Source organism: Cygnus atratus, chromosome 16, assembly GCF_013377495.2.
Source record: "Cygnus atratus isolate AKBS03 ecotype Queensland, Australia chromosome 16, CAtr_DNAZoo_HiC_assembly, whole genome shotgun sequence".
Lineage (NCBI taxonomy): Eukaryota > Metazoa > Chordata > Aves > Anseriformes > Anatidae > Cygnus > Cygnus atratus.
Genome location: NC_066377.1, coordinates 9,125,420 through 9,138,755, shown reverse-complemented (window position 1 = coordinate 9,138,755; position 13,336 = coordinate 9,125,420). Strand labels below are relative to the sequence as shown.

The following is a 13,336-nucleotide window of genomic DNA, read 5'->3' as shown; positions in this document are numbered from 1 at the left end:
ATCTATTTGTTTACAGTTCTTCCCCCTTCCCTGAAGTTCGCTCATTCTTGTAAAAGAAGAGTGATCTGTATCTGTCCTGAGACTGCATGCTTCATGCTGTCAAAAGTGCTGCTAAAACGCTGGTGAATCAATTTGAAAACATTTTGACAAAACTTTAGAAAAATAAAGGTGCGTTTCCTGCAGTGTGGCATGTGTGTGTGTGTGTGTATATGTATATATATATATATACATATACACACACACACACATATATATATATATGAACACCTGCACCAGCTTGGATAATAAAACCAGTCTGTAGCAGTATGGAGGTTCAGGCATCCAGCTGTATCTGTTGGAGTAAATTCTTTCACCTGATAAACCACGCTGCCTCTGCCAGGCAGCACACACAACTAGTGGAGTGCTGGTGTGGGTGCAGCTATGCACCATGCTCCAAAACAGCATGTCAGTTTTCTTGTCCCAAAGCTCCCGATGTCAAACCTTGATCGTCTTAAAACACCTTAATCTTTCCTTCATAGAAATAACAGTATTTTTTTTAATAACTGTTAAGTGCTTTGTTGATTCTATCAGCCAAAAAGTAGGTGAGAGGAAAAAAAAACTTGAAAAGCAGAATAGATACGTTATTTTCCCTTGGCTTTCTACCCTTACTTATTTAAATGAAGCAATTATTGCCTTTAACATAATTTAGGAGGAATCTGAGGTATTCCTAGGGAATACTGGCTATAATAGTACGTACCAGCTAGTACATAAAAAGCTTCGTGACTTCTGTTGACAGCTAGTTGCAACGTGACTATAGGCCTAAACATTTTCTCTCAGAATAATCTAATTCATGCAAGGTCAAAGCTTATGCTGGACTTAATGTATTGTATTCAAGATGAAAATAGAAGTAAATGCTTTATTGTTGTGAAGAAATGAATCTTAAAGGAATAGAAAGTGAAAAAAATATTTTGTTACAAATGAGTCAGAAAAGCAGAATGAAAGGGGTTTTAGCACAGCTAGTTCATATATTTAGCTTACTTGTAAAAAGTTTTCCTTTTCAAAAGCTGTGAAGAGAAATTCACACTCTGGTTATGTGTCTGATGTAAGAGATATTTCAAAGGAAGTAACAAAATATATTAATAATAAATATCAGATTTCTAGGTGAATATCTGAAAATAACTAATTACAGTACTGCTTTCATACAAGAAAATGAAAGGCTCAAATATTTTTACAAATTGTTAGCTAAAAATAGGTCTCTGTCCTTGTTCTGTTTAAACTGTTGCATAAAAAAGAACAGAAAAGTGTTTTGTAACATTTTTCAATAAGTAATAATCATGCACATAATAGAGGAGTAAATATCCTTCAAATGAACGGACAAAAACAGTGGATATTTGAGGTATTGCACCAAGAGTTTCTCAGACTTTTGAATTACATACATATTTGATTAAAATTATATTCAAGTTTGTAATTTGGCTGCAGATGCTTTTTGTCCCAGTCATGGTGATTTTACACTTATCCAGACATTCACAATTTTCTGAGGGACTGGGGAAGGGGCAATGGAGGGGGGGGTTGAGAGAACATAAACCAGAATTTTTAATGAAATTCAATATGGAAAAAAAGTTAGCTTTGTATTTCCCTATCTCCACCTAACTTTCTACAAAAATAACTGTACAAATGTCTGTTACAGACAACATTGAGCCTTTGCAGTAACGATTGCACAACAGTTGAAATTTCATTTCCTTCTGAAATGTAACTGTTGCTGGCTTGGGATAATTAAAGGATCTAACAGCACGTATCATTATGCAACAGACCACAAGAGCATATGAATAGGTGTTTAAATGTGATATGGGATATATATCTATATACTTATATACTGGAGAATGTCTTTTAAATGCTATATTGTCAATTGATTTTGTGTGTATGATGTATTTTCTTCATGGTATCTTTTGTATCCATACCAGTGTTAAATACAGAAATGGATATGGAGCTTTAGATATATTGTTTTTTATTTCTTGTTTGGTTTTGCTGCAGTGTTGTAGTTGTGATTCTCCCCTCTAAATATGAAGACTTTTGCATTTACTGTAGAATTTAAGTTACATGTATTTGGTTAGTAAATGTGGGCCGGATGCCACTTCTTTTCTTTTTTTTTTTTTTGGCTGAACAATGGCAGAAATTACTGACTTGCAATTTAATGATGCCATGGGGTTTAAATGCAACCTTGTAATTTAAAATGTATTTTTACCTATTAAGAAAGATAAAATATTTCTAAATCAAAAAGTTCTCGTAGTATCTTTTAATAACAGAAGGGATTGACCTGTTCTAGCACAAGTGGGGACTATTTAATATTGTACTGTGGTTTTTCTTGCTGTTTGGCTAGTGCTGATTTGTTACAAAAAGCAGTTGTGCTGCTTTAAGAACTCATAAAGACAAGGAACGCATTGTTAAAACAGTTAAACATAATGATAGCACTTACTTAAATCCTGCAGAGCACTTTGCTCCAGTGACTCAGGAAGGGAAACATCTGCCACCTTAGAAGCGAAGCGGTCAGCTGCGTGCTGCTGCTCGTGTGGTTTTTCACTCTGAAGGGCGAGGCTATCTGGATTAAAAAAACAATAGCTGAAGGCTCGATTTGTATGACAAATCTGAAATTACAGACTTCAGCAGTAGCGCGTTGGAACTTTTGCTTTCCTAATGCAAAACAAGTGCATTCGTATCTGGTTTGTGACTTCACCTGACGTACGTGGTTCTGCTCCAGGTGATGTCAGGAGTCCGGCAGCAGCATTCCCCAGGTACCCGGGGCCGAGGTGCAGGTGGCGGCCGTTACTCACCGACACCGGGCTGGGGCTTGCGGCTGAGCCGTGCGCGGTCAGCGAGCACCGGGGCCGGTTGGGCTGGGCACAACCACCGCGGGTGGCGTTACCGGCGCACCTCAGGACGAACACATTCGGATTCAGACGGAGAGGCGGAACGTGAGCGTGTCCCGGGCTGCAGCGCTCAGCAGCGGCGGTTTGGTGCAGCCGGTGCCTTTTGCCGGGCGGTGCCGGCTCCGTACCCCTCAGGTTTCCCCCCCTCCTGTCACGGGTTTACTCGCACCTCTTCCCGGGCTCAACACGGTTTCACACCCCCCCCCCGCTTTGAAACGGGAGCTCTTTAAGCACGCTGCGGCTGTCCCCGCGCCCCGTACCGGCGGGTAGCCCTGCGGGTAGCCCGGCAGGTAACGGGCCCGGCCCCGCTCCCGCCCCGCCGCCTCAGTGCCGCTCCCGCCCGGCCCCGCCGCCGCCGTGCTGCCCGGCCGTCGAGGCCCGTGAGGCGCGCGGAGCACGCCGGGAGTTGTAGTCCCGCCCCGCCCCCTCCCTCCCCAAAGCCGCCCGCGGCTCCGCCGCGAGGCACGCCGGGCCTCGTAGTCCCCGAGCCGAACCGCGTTGCCCGCAGCCTATTGGCGGAACCCTCGCGGGGAGGCGTCTCCGGAGGGGGGCTCGCCCTCCCCCGATTGGCTGCGCCGCCCTCCGTCCCGCGGGCGGCCGTGCCGTCACTTCCTCCCCGGCCGGAGCTGGCCCCGCTCATTCTCTTTAGTGTTTGCCCTGTGCCCGCCGCCACCCGCCGCGCCCCCCGCCGCCGGCCCATGGACTGAGCCGCCCGCAGCCCGCGCCCCTCGGCCGGGAGCCGCAGCCCAGGCCGCCAGGTGAGCGCCGCCACCGCCCCCGGCAGCCCCGCGGGGGGCTCGGCCCGGCCTCGGCGCGGGGCTCGGCTCGGTGCCGGCGCCGGGGGGCCGGGGCCGGGGGCTGGGAGCCGCCTGCTGCCGGGGCCGGGGGGTGCTGAGGGGCCTGCGGGCGGCGTGCGGAGCGGGAAGGGCCAGGGGCGTGCGTGTGAGTGTGTGTGCGTGTGGCGCTAATGAAAGCCGAGCGCAAGCCCCCTGCCTGCTCTGGGACGCTGTGAAAGCCTCACCTCCCGCGCTCAGCCGTACCGCCGAGCTCCCCTGCCCGCACCGCCGGAGCGTTGTGGTTTGGCTCCTTGTTCGGTAAGCACCCGGGGTCTTCCGGACACCTCCCGGGGCCGCGGCTGTCGTCCGGGAAAGGGGGCTCGGACGTGTCCGTGCATCCTCTGAGGCACGCAGCGATGTGTGCGTTCAGCTCACCACCGAGACGTTACGTGTCGTTAGTTACCTGCAGGTCTGTCACATCCTGATGGAAGCTCTCAGAGTAGATGGCTGAGTTCTTTTACCCTGCGTTCCCTTCTCCGGTGTTAGATCGGAATTTCATTCCAAAGCTTCATAAAGGACATACGCGAGCTGCAATCCTTCATTATTGCTTTAAGCAGCCATTCTTTCTTTCCTTGACAATTTCACAATGTTTATCGTTAATCACGTTTCCACTATCGGTACAAGTCAAAGCATTGGGTATATTGAGGCAAAACTGAAGTATTCATAGGTTGAAGCTAATCTGGGTAATGTAACTGTAATTGTGTGGAGTCAGAGCAGAACTGAAAGCTGCTCTTTGTATTCCAGAGCTCACTGAAAAACAGCAACTTTATTCTGAGGGCATGTGAACTTTCAGAAAAATGTTTTTTAATTGCGTTGTCTGGAATCCTTGCCAGGGGGTTGATTGTTTTATTAAAGTTCCTGAAGATGCAGCTGGAACAATGGAGGAGATCTGTGCATTGATTACCGTGTTAACTGTAATTAGTGGCTGTGGTTTTTTGACCTGTTCGACTTCAGGAGAAAAAAAAAAAATATATATATATATATATAATTAAATTCTGTGAGATATCTTTTGACAGTAGAAGTGAAATATCTTTTGGCTATAAGTGAGTGTCTATGCATTTATTTGCGATTGCCGTTCTACTTTCTGCTTTATTCTTTCGAGTTATGTTTGGGACATGACTGGGTCATGTGTACGTCTGCTAGTTCCCTCTTTTCCTTCAAGTTCTACTTTCAAATTGTAGCTTTGTGTCACCTCTTCTCTAATTAATAATCCGTGTCTTAGCTCCTGAGCTGTTTTGCTTAATATTTAGTGTTTTCTGTCCTTGAAGATTTTTCTTATCTGTGCTCAGAAAGAACATCATCCTTTTCTTCAGTGAGTGCTGTCTTTGAGGTGTAACTTATCCTGCCCAAACACTATAGAAAGAGATTTGTCTAAGAAGCAGCATTGTTCAGCTAGCGATTTATATTTTGTGTAAATAGCCTCAAGTCTGTAAAATATGTAGGTTTCTTTTATCTTGATTGGCAGCACATATTTATTTGAATTTCTCAGTTGTAAATAGTTAGGTAGTGTTCTTAATACTGTTGCGGAAGTCAAATGCTTTAATGTTTTTGCTACATATTACAAAGCTACTGGTGATGTGGGGTTTTCAAATCTATGTTAGGAAATGAGCCATCTCAACAAACCTGCTAGAACTTGTAGCAATTTATTCTTCCTGCTCCAGAGTGAGTGTACAACAAAAGAAAGAGGCTCAGCCACCGTATTGGAGCTACTTTAAGTTCTTTTAAGAAAAGGGAGGGAGCCTTTCTAACCCCTGTTTTGTCTAGGTAATAAATGCACAGCTATCCCCCTCAGCCTGCGAACAGCAGGTGAAGGTTTAGGTGTGCTGGCCAGTAGTTGGTCCATCTTGGTGATGTGGCCGTAACTTCTGATTTCTCATGGGGGGGATCAGGCTCATCTGTCACGCCTGCTCTACAGGGACCGCTCCTGAGCAGCGGCTGAGCGCTGCTGCGCTGCCTCGCTTTTATCCAAGTGAGGGTTGGCTGACGTTGGGTGGCAATAGAGCTCCGGGCGTATAAAATGCAGGTGGCAAGGGGCTAGGTAGTAAGTCTTGTGCTGTTCCGCAGTTCGCTTACTTGGTTCAGTTGTGCCTAGGCCCCACCTCAGATCCTTGCATCCTGTTGCAGGGATAGGACTTGGCTTTTTGGTTCCCCATCTGTGAAATGGGTAAACAAACGTTCCTGCTTTGTGAACGGTTTGGTATTGATGAGGAAAACCTAAACATCCTTGCTATGCAACTGTAGGGGCAGCAACTGTAAAGATGCAATACATTATTAAGCATCCAGTTTCAGAAAAAAAAATGTTTAGTTTAAAACCTCATTTCTGGTAGGTAAAACTTTCTTGAATATTGTCTATGACGTGATTTGTAGTCGGTGATCTCAAGAAGTGCTTGAGAAGAAGAAATTGCAAATCTGAGTCTTGACGATTTTATCAGGTATCTGTTCTGTTTCTCATCCTACTCTGTTCCCATTCCACAAAAAGCCCTCCCTCTCTGGTGCCAGTAGTTCATGAACAAATGAAAAGAATGTTTTAATGGGAGGCACATGCAAGTTTCTAATAAGTAGCATAATGAGAACATAGTCACTTCAGGTCCTTCAAATGTGCACATCTGAGAGATCAGGACATGTTTCCATATTCTGGTCCTGACCATCAATAAAACAAATTTCTTTGAGAATCTGGTCTCTGTTGTGTTTTCAGCTGGCCTGTCAGCGATCAGAAAGAGTCCGTGGCAGAACCGGCGTGAGATCCCTCATTCTGCCAAACCTGCTGTTTAACTATGGGGCAGATGCCCTTCAGTGATGAGAGAAGGAAGCGTTCTGTTGCAGTCAGGTAGACAGAGGCATGTGCGTAGTCCTGGGAATCCAGGGCTGGAAGGGACTTCCAGAAGCATGGTAGTCCATCCCTCTGCGGTGGCAGTTATGCCAACCTCATTCTAACTGAACGTTTATCAATCACAGCGTACCAACAGCTAAGTCACCTCTGTCACCCAACATGGTGCAGTGCATTGCAGTCATTACCATCAGAAAGCTTTTTCTCAATGCACTTTCTCGATGCACGTCTCGTTCAGTCCCTGTAAGCATGGAGAACAGGTTATCTTTTCCACCCAAAACCCTTTTATGTACTTGAGGACTGCTGGTTGTCGGGCCCCATTCAGCCAGCTCCTCTTCAGCATATACAAGCCCAAACCTTTAAGGTTTCTTTTCCGGGGTGTATTTTTTCTAAAACTCTGTTTCCCGCTTTTCTTGCCTTTTTTTTTTTTTATTTCGCTAACTGGGTCCACAATGGGCTTGAAGCCTGACACCAGTACAGTCCAGCTGCAGTGCTCTAGCTGAGGTCTCCCTAACACTGAGCACAGAGAACTCCTCCTGCTATTTTTCAGTTTCTGGATCTCAGGATGATGACTGTTTTTTCTAAAACAGCCTATCAGCTTTGGCTTGTTTTAGGTAATGCACTGTTATGTTGGTTGTGACTCCTTTCTCAGTTTGCTGGTGTCACTTGGTGGTTTTCCTGTCCTGTGTCTGATCAGCAGGCAGTGCCTGCCTAGAACTTTGTGTTCGTTCCTGCTGAGGTTGTGATTCATTTTGAGCCTGGTTTGACCACCAAGGATGGCAGGAGAAAATTTAGTTGTCTATATACAACTTGGTTTTGATCCTGCCTGGAATGTTTTCATTTCATTGTTTTCCAGATGCTTTAATAAATGAAACCTCCAGAAACACTTCTAGAAGAGAAGTCAAACTAATAGGACTGTAATCCGTTTGTCTCCCACCTTCAGTTTCCAGTTAAAAAATAGGCATGGGGTTTGCCTTTTTCAGGCTTCTGTATCCTCCCGTGTTCTCAGGGACTGCTGATAACTGGTTACAGTTCTAAGATTCACTGTAAGACTTTGAAACAACTGAAGTAAATTCAAGACCATGTTTATTTAACTCCTCTTCTAACCTTAACCAAGGTTGAGATCTTACCCGTTTTGTTGCTGGTAGCAATGTTGTTAGCCATCTGCATGCAGTTGGCTTCAGTCATGGAAAAGGAAGATTAAATGCTTTGTGCTATATTTGTAAGCAAAATAAAATACATTGATTTCTATTTAGAACAGTCCGTGCGAGTGACAGGTTTCATATTTAGTACTGAAATGTTTTTATTCTAAAATGTTTTTAGCTAGATTGATTTTTAGATGTCTGAGGGAAATCACCATTAGACCAGACGTGTAGGCAGAAGGTAACATTGATAGCCACTTTCTGCTGTTAATAGCTGCTGAAGTTTCTCAGGTTGGTGCCTTGGTTTTGGTGTGTTTTAGTGAATTAAGCTCAAGGTCTAATATCGGTAGCTGATCTTTAGGGCTTTTAGACAGTGAACTTCTGCAACACTGGAAGCCTTACTGCAGAAAAACAAACTGCAAGTAATTCTTAGTCCTGCAAAGAGCGCTGTGAGATTCCACTCTGTGTAAGAAAGCTCACGTAAGTTTGAGGCAAGAGTGGTGAAAGACGATTGTGGGATCAGGTTGGAATTTCTGCTTGGGAGATCATAGCTGTGTTGAGCAGTCCGTCAGTAAGAGTTTAATGGTCATACAAATTCCTGTCATCCAAAAGGATGAGGTAAAACTAATGCTGTGGTGAGACATTTACTACAGATCTTTTTGTAGCTTTAGGAAGCAAAATGCTAACTCTCTGTTTTTCCTTTTAGGCATTCTCCATCATAAATATCCTATTCAGAACTAAACCCAAATCTTCACTGTCTGGATCTCCTAAAGGTACAGGAAACTTACTTACAACATCGAAGTTTCTTACCTTTTATTTGCATTATATTGAAGAAACCACAAGTTGTGGTAAAAACTTGATTATCCCCGGGAAGTGTCTGTTTGCTGTTTGACCCTCCAGCTTCCATCTGCAACACCTTTGGCAATTATGGTACAGAACAAAAAAAGCCCCAAGACAACTTGATAATATTCTAGCACAGCACTGTCTCAATAAAATTTAAAATGTTAATGTCCGAATTAGCAAAAAGTAAACGTGGAAGGGTTGAGCAAGGTACGTGATTATCAAGTTAAGCTAAGAGGGTGTGAGTAAAACATTTGTTTCTTCACCTATCTGTCTTTCAATCTCTGTTAGTCTGTCCGTTGCAGCAGTGCCTCCAGTATGGTATAGGGGTCTGGTAATTTGTAGCAGCATTTGTCCTGGAAAGTTTGAAGTAGTTAACCCCTGGTTACATGGAAAAATCAGCTGAAATACTAGCAGCTTTTCGTTTCTCCATCCACTGAGACAGCCTTTATAAATTGTTAGGCTCAACTTTCTAGATTATGGTGTGTTTTTCTTCAAGAGTTACGACTTTGTAAAGCCGTTATAGGGTAGAGAGCGTATTACATTGAAAAAGTGTTGTAAACCCTCTCATTATCCACAAACAACATATGATTGAATGTACAATGAGGGGCAGTAGGTTCTTATACCCTAGTGAAATATTTCATACAAATCAACAACAGCATCGTAAGCTACACAAGTAGCTGAGAAATTATAAACAAAATCCTAGTTTGCTTTGTGAGAATATTCTTGTCAAACAGTAGCAAACAGTTACTTGTCAAAGTAGCAAATAAATGTTTTTAAAAAGAAATCAGAATTGCTGTTTGTATCTGCAAACTTGTAATGTGATCATGTAAATTACCACCTAGTGTCTAAAATTGTCAGAAGTTTATGAAGTGGAATTTTAACAATCCACAAGATGTTTTAACTGCCTCGTGATGAAGGTGAATTTATGAAGCAATAGTTTGGTTCTGCCAAAATTCAGTCTAATGAGCTCTGAAATAGTTCTGAATTGGTGATAACTTGCTGCATGTAAATTCAACTTCTGATCAGGATATAAAAACATGAGGTTGGTATAGGGGTGACTGAGGAAGAAACGTGTCCGTAGAATCATGATGTGATGATGATGTACCAATTGTTGTAGAAACATTCACTTAATACGGATAAGTTAAGAATGATACATTAATTGGAAACAGTTTTATTGTCATTTGCAATTTAGCTGTCTCCCTGATAGTAAATTTCTGTTCAGCTGTGGACAACGAGTGGCATGCCGCGCTGTCCAGCTAATTGAATGTCATGGGGATAAACCCTGAATCCTGGTGTGCTCTACAGGTTTCAGATTTCTATTCCAAGTAAAGATTTAGATTTTTTGATTCCTTAAAATTGCTTTTATGTTAGACATTGCTTCGTTCCTTCACCTTTAGAAACAGTCATAGCAAGGAGCGCTCACGTGGTACTGCTGGGTATAATTTTTTCTTCCTTGTTAAATGAATAGTTCCAGAGGCCAAGTATTTGTACAGTAATTTTGGTCATCAAATCATGGTTACGCTTGTGATTGCAAAGCATTTGGCAAAGAAGGGCGGGTGGGACTGCTGCCATCTTACGGGTGCATAAGGTGAGCTGTGCTTAAACTTGTGGCACTTGACTTCTTGTGAGGCTGGAATCCTTTTGGATTCCCAGAAGGTATGTGAAGGCTGAACTCTTCCAGTTTATTGACTTGAAAGGCTGGAAGAGGGTGTGTGGTGAATTCCACCGAGGTGTGCTTCAAAGGCTTTCCTAGGCCCTCAACAGTCCGTTTAAATGTGACTGAGCAGCCAGACTGTCAAAGAAGCTGGGCAATTGGTTTCCACGTGGAGAATAATAAGCATGTTGGGCACTATGGACATGTATGCAGTGATTTTTTTTGCCTGGTTGTGGAATGTGAACAGCTGAAGTCTATTCGCAATTGGGTGGGTTTTCAAAACCTTACCGTTTCAAGCGCCAGGATGTGAGTTCAAGTCTCTATAGATTTTGCGAGTAACAGCTGAATTTTCTGTCCTTAATGTTATTCTGACCAGAGCTGTTTGAAGAAAAGCTTTTTCAGACTGAACTCTGATGATTATAACTCTTGATGGAGTGAGATCGGAGTAGAAAACAGTCTGAGGTGTCCTCAGCTGAGGTTCTGCAGTATTCTGCAGTAAATATAGAAAGTGAACTAATAATATCCTTGACAGGGACTTTCTTGGAATACAAAAAATAGGGATCAGTGTAACGGTTTGACTAGTATCATGGGAGTAAAAGAGGATGAAGGCAAGAATAATACGTAAAAGTCAATTTAAAATACTTTGTTACTAATGTTTTAAAAGCTGAACCACTCATTACATTGAGTAATTTGGATTTTGCTCTGAAGCCCTTATTGACATCCTTGAAACAGTTGCTGTGAGTAGACATTGGTGGCTATAAAATGTCTTGGTAGTTCTGGGGATATACAGATAAAATTCAGTTTGTGCTCTGCAGTAGTAGTAGTTTCCATTGTGTCCAGGAGGCTGGCTTGTAGCAGAATGGTGATGTAAAGTATCCTGTACTGAGCTGTTTTTGGAATGAGGAGTTATGGTTTTATGCAGTTTTTAACCACTATCTAGGGCTTATACAATTGCGGTATGAAACTACAGAGTGAGTTTTGAGAAAAGGAGAAATAAGGGGTGGGCTTTTTAATACACCTCAAAAATATTGGAAAATTGAATACAATATAGAAAGAAACTAATTTGTAATGGTGACAATGAAAATTGAAATGCAAATTGTAAATAGAAAGTACTCAATAAGAGTAAAATGGCTGTAGATTTTAAATATCCAGTGATGCTCTGCTTGAATTCAGGAGACCTTTGCATGTTTCTAGACAGGAATGGATTTGATGAGATGCTTCTTCAGTGGAGCTTTGCTATTGAAGGTTTACTGTCCTTCTCTGCATTGTATGACAGTTAACTAGCAAACCACTTTAATGTACGTATCTTGGTGTTGAAATTCCATGTTCCCTATAACCAGTTGATTGCAAATAAGGGCAGAATAGTGCCTTGCTTTAAAAATGAAGCACTTCTAGGCAGAGTTCTCTTTGAATAATTTTAGACTTCCATTCCAGCATGATCTGAAAGATCCTAACATTACTGACTTCAAAACCAAAAGTTTTGGTGTCCTCTTCTCAAAATGTGTGGATTACAAATTGTTGGACTTGATTGCCTTTGAAGGGCTTTGAACTTCCGTAGGAAAGGAGAACTGGCTTTTTTTTTTATTGCACTACAAGACCGCATATTCTTTTCTTGTTAATTATTGTTATATATCTGAAAACTTTCAGTGTTTCTAGTAATGCTCCTGGGAGTGAAACTTTGCTATTGCAAAATTATTATCCTGGAGCCTTAGTCTACATACTTTTCATCTTTCTCTTTGAGCTTTCTGGAGCTCCTTCAGACAGGAGTCCCTAATGGGCATTCTACAGTTACAATGTACCTAATGCATGACTTCTGCAAATTTAATAGTCAAATATAAAATTCGCTTTGCGTGTAATCAACATATAGATCTGGTGAACTAATGAGCTCTTCTGAACTAATTTCCCTCTCCAGTGAAAAACAAAGCTATCCAACCAGTAGTATGGTAAGCCTGATGTGTTTATGATAGTTCTTCAAAGTCAAAATATTCCAGATAGTAGATGGGTGTGTGTGTTGTTTTCCAGTAGCTTTTTTCCTCTTATCAAATAAAATCTTTGTATCCGTGAGTGTGTTACCCTAAGTTCTCCTCTTGAAACTGTTCTGTCAGTAGCTAGCTAAAAGCTTCGCTCTGACTCATTGGCACTCCTCTTACATTTGGAAGTCCATTCACAGGTTCAGAATTTGAAGCTTACGGAGCACTTGTGGAGTTGTGTTGCTACTAATAGCTCCCTGGTGGTATCTGGAGTGATGATTTCACTTGTAACCTTCATCTGTAAATTAGGACAGAATAAAACTTTGGTGCCCTAATAATTCAATGGCAGGACCAATGGGTGCATACATGTGTGTGTGTTTGTGTGTAAAACCTATGTACTTGGCTGTAAAATTTACTTTGAACAAACAGACTTGATATGTGGATCGTAAGCGGATATGGACAGCTGAGCTCTGGCAGCAATGATATCCTTCAAACTGGCAACCTGTTAGTGTATATTTAGGTTTAACTGTCTGAGCATGAAGATAATGTTGCATCCACGTGTAAGAAAAAGTCTAACACTAATTTGTCAGTGGAGGAAGGACCTATCACAATACTTCACCACGCCTGCTGCCAGTTCATTGCTTGGAGGTGTTTTTTCTTAAATTAACATCGTTGCCTACAAACACTTTCAACCCTTGTTTACGGGACTGTAAGGCCAAATAGCTCTCTCAACTGATGGCCTGAAGTATCACTGAGACACCTTATGACTCAAGTAGAAGTACCCTTCAAAATGCATGTCACTTAACAAGTTTATAAACTCTTATACCTTCTTTTTTCCTTCAGTAGCGACTTTGACACTCTCTGCTAGACACCAGTTGTGTTCTCCTCTTAAATGGTTAGATGTTCCCTTCAGTGAGCCTGGAGGGGAAAAAAAAAAAGTGATTATAATAGGGTGCATGCTCTGAAGAATTGCTCTGTAAATAATACATTTGTTGCTTGCCTTTCCTAGTTAAGAACCTGAAATGGTAAAATGCGTGAAGTGTAAGCTGGTCAGGAAAGTTGCTCTACAGTTAGTGTATAAGCAGTGACTATCAGTTTAAGTAACAGGATTGCTTTGTAAGTTGACTCAGTGATAGAGCAGACAGGTAGCTCATCTTCAGT

The 13,336-nt window shown here is 42.4% G+C and overlaps 1 protein-coding gene across 25 annotated transcripts in view; it reads left to right on the top strand.

Annotated features, from left to right (window-relative positions):
* The first annotated feature begins 3,487 nt into the window (after positions 1-3,487).
* The window catches only part of STAU1 (staufen double-stranded RNA binding protein 1), a 36,448-nt gene continuing 26,599 nt past the window's right edge, over positions 3,488-13,336 (top strand). For 7 of the 25 annotated variants that reach the window (XM_035548581.2, XM_035548569.2, XM_035548585.2 and 4 more), the window contains exons 1-2: positions 3,509-3,661; positions 8,415-8,481. The gene's annotated coding sequence lies outside the window, so the exon portion shown is untranslated. Of the gene's footprint in view, positions 3,662-3,772; positions 3,998-8,414; positions 8,482-13,336 lie in introns of those variants that run through there. The other 18 variants (XM_050714109.1, XM_050714103.1, XM_050714102.1 and 15 more) reach the window with 9 other exon arrangements.